The 2,645-nt window shown below is 35.7% G+C and overlaps 1 non-coding gene across 1 annotated transcript; it reads left to right on the top strand.

Annotated features, from left to right (window-relative positions):
- The first annotated feature begins 2,289 nt into the window (after positions 1–2,289).
- On the top strand, positions 2,290–2,396 carry LOC139869868 (small nucleolar RNA R71). The gene has a single exon (XR_011766443.1). It is a non-coding gene; the product is annotated as a small nucleolar RNA R71 (small nucleolar RNA).
- The last annotated feature ends 249 nt before the right edge of the window (positions 2,397–2,645 follow it).

The raw sequence follows: 2,645 nt of genomic DNA, 5'->3' as shown, positions 1-2,645 counted from the left end.
ATAAGCTCATTTTTCTCATTTGTAATGACAGTCATGCCACCCTTCTTAGGCACGCATTGAACTGGGCTTACCCATGGACTATCAGAAATCGGATAAATTAAACCTGCATCTAGCAGTTTAATTATTTCTTTTTTAACTACATCTTGCATATTCGGATTTAGTCTTCGTTGGCGTTGCACATACGTTTTATGACCTTCTTCCATAAGGATTTTATGTGTGCAATACGAAGGACTTATTCTTTTAATATCATGAATCTTCCATGCAATGGCTGGTTTATAAGCTTTCAACACAAAAATGAGTTGTGATTTCTCATTTTCAGTAAGAGAAGACGATATTATTACAGGTAATTCAGATTCACCATGTAAATATGCATATTTCAAATGGTTTGGAAGTGGCTTTAACTCTAATGTTGGAGGTTCTTCTATCGATGATTTATATCGATATCTGTCTTCTTCTTTTAGCATTTGAATTTCTTCTGTTGTTGGTTCATATCCATTAGCCATTAGTGTAGCTAATATTTCAACTTCATCAATTGGTTCAGTACCTTCTCCTAAAGAACATTCTCCTGTTCCTTGTAATTCTGAAAATTCTTCTAACAATTCTGCATGTGAATCTATAGTTTGAATATAATAACATGTATCATCTGCAGATTGCGGTTGTTGCATGGCTCTATCAACTGAAAAGGTAACACTCTCATCCTCTATACTTAGGGTCAATTTCTTACCAAACACGTCTATCATTGCTTTAGCCGTGTTTAAGAATGGTCTTCCTAATATGAGAGGAACTTGAGAATCTTCTTCCATGTCCAGAACAACAAAATCTATTGGAAATACTAAAGTACCAACTTTAACTAGCATGTTCTCCATTATCCCTCTAGGATATTTTACTGATCGATCGGCTAGTTGTATGCTTATTCTTGTTGGTTTCAATTCTCCAAGGTCTAGTTTAGCGTATAGTGAATACGGCATTAAATATATACTAGCACCTAAGTCTGCCAATGCTTCTATTGAACTAAGACTACCCAGAAAACATGGAATTGTGAAACTTCCTGGATCAGATAATTTTTCTGGTATCTTATTCAACAGCACTGCTGAACAATTAACATTCATAGTAACGGCCGAGAGTTCTTCTATTTTCTTTCTATTTGTGATTAGATCTTTCAAGAATTTAGCATATCTAGGCATTCCTGAAATCACATCAATGAAAGGAAGATTTACATTTATCTGTTTAAACATATCCAAGAATTTGGATTGCTCGGCTTCAAGTTTCTCTTTTTTCATCTTACTCGGGTAAGGAAGTGGTGGTTGGTATGGTTTAACATAAGGTTTAGCCTTAACTATGTTATCTTCATTAACCTTTTCAACTACCGGTTCTTTTTCCTTATCTTGTTCAGGTTGTGGTTCTTGTGGAGTAGGAATAGCTTCATCAGAATTTTCAGGTATTTCAGGTGGTTTAAGTGTTGTACCACTTCTTGTGGTAATAGCTTTAGCTGTTTCATTCCAGGGGTTTGCATTTGTATCACTAGGTAAACTTCCCGGTTTTCTTTCACCTATTAACCTTGCTAGGTTACTTACTTCTTGTTCCAAATTTTGAATAGAAGCTTGTTGATTTCTAAATGCTTGAGCATTTTGTTCATTGGTTTGTTTTTGAGATGTGAAAAACTGCGTTTGAGTTTCAACTAGCTTCGTCATCATATCTTCTAAATTCGGCTTTTTATCATCGGTTTGTGGTGGTTTGTTTTGAAAATTAGGTCTTTGCTGGTTGTAAGTATTGTTGGATACTTGTTGATTGCTAGGACCTTGTTGGTTGTTGTATGGAACATTTCGGTTATAATTCTGGTTTTGATTGTAAATTGGTCTTGGCGGTTGATAATTATTCTGATAATTATTTCCAGGCCTTTGGTTTAGATATGAAACATTCTCTCTTTGTTCCATTGTTAGTTAAATACTGAGACAATCTTTTGTCAAATGTGGTCCTCCACACTGCTCACAACTAATTCGTATTGAGTGGATATCTTTAGTCATCTTTTCCATTCGTCTCTCGACAGCATCTATCTTTGCAGAAATGGAATCTAAGTCATGGCTAGAATCGGCTCTAGCTGCTTTAGATGATCTAACGATATCTTTTTCTCGGTGCCACTCATGTGAGTGGGAAGCAGTGTTATCAATAATTTTATAAGCATCAGTTTCGGTTTTCTTCATAATAAAACCACCAGCTGCTATATCGATGTCTTTTCTTGTGGTGATGTCGCATCCTTGGTAGAATATTTGTACTATTTGACAGGTGTCTAAACCATGTTGCGGACATCCTCTTAATAATTTTCCAAATCTTGTCCATGCCTCATATAGAGTTTCATTTGGTTTCTGTGTAAACGTAACAATTTCTCCTTGAAGTCTTACGGCTTTAGATGCCGGAAAGAATTGTTTAAGAAATTTTTCAACTAAAACATCCCATGTATCAATCGCCCCTTCAGGTAACGATTCCAACCAATCTTTGGCTTCTCCCTTTAAAGTCCAGGGAAATAACATGAGATATATCTGTTCATCTTCCACTTCTCGGATTTTAAATAGTGTGCAGATCCTATTAAAGGTACGAAGATGTTCATTTGGATCTTCCTTTGGTGCACCACTAAATTGGCATTGATT

Source organism: Rutidosis leptorrhynchoides, chromosome 9 (genome assembly GCF_046630445.1).
Source record: "Rutidosis leptorrhynchoides isolate AG116_Rl617_1_P2 chromosome 9, CSIRO_AGI_Rlap_v1, whole genome shotgun sequence".
Classification (NCBI taxonomy): Eukaryota; Viridiplantae; Streptophyta; class Magnoliopsida; order Asterales; family Asteraceae; genus Rutidosis; species Rutidosis leptorrhynchoides.
Note: the sequence above shows the minus strand (reverse complement) of the source record. Positions and strands in the feature narration are given on the sequence as shown.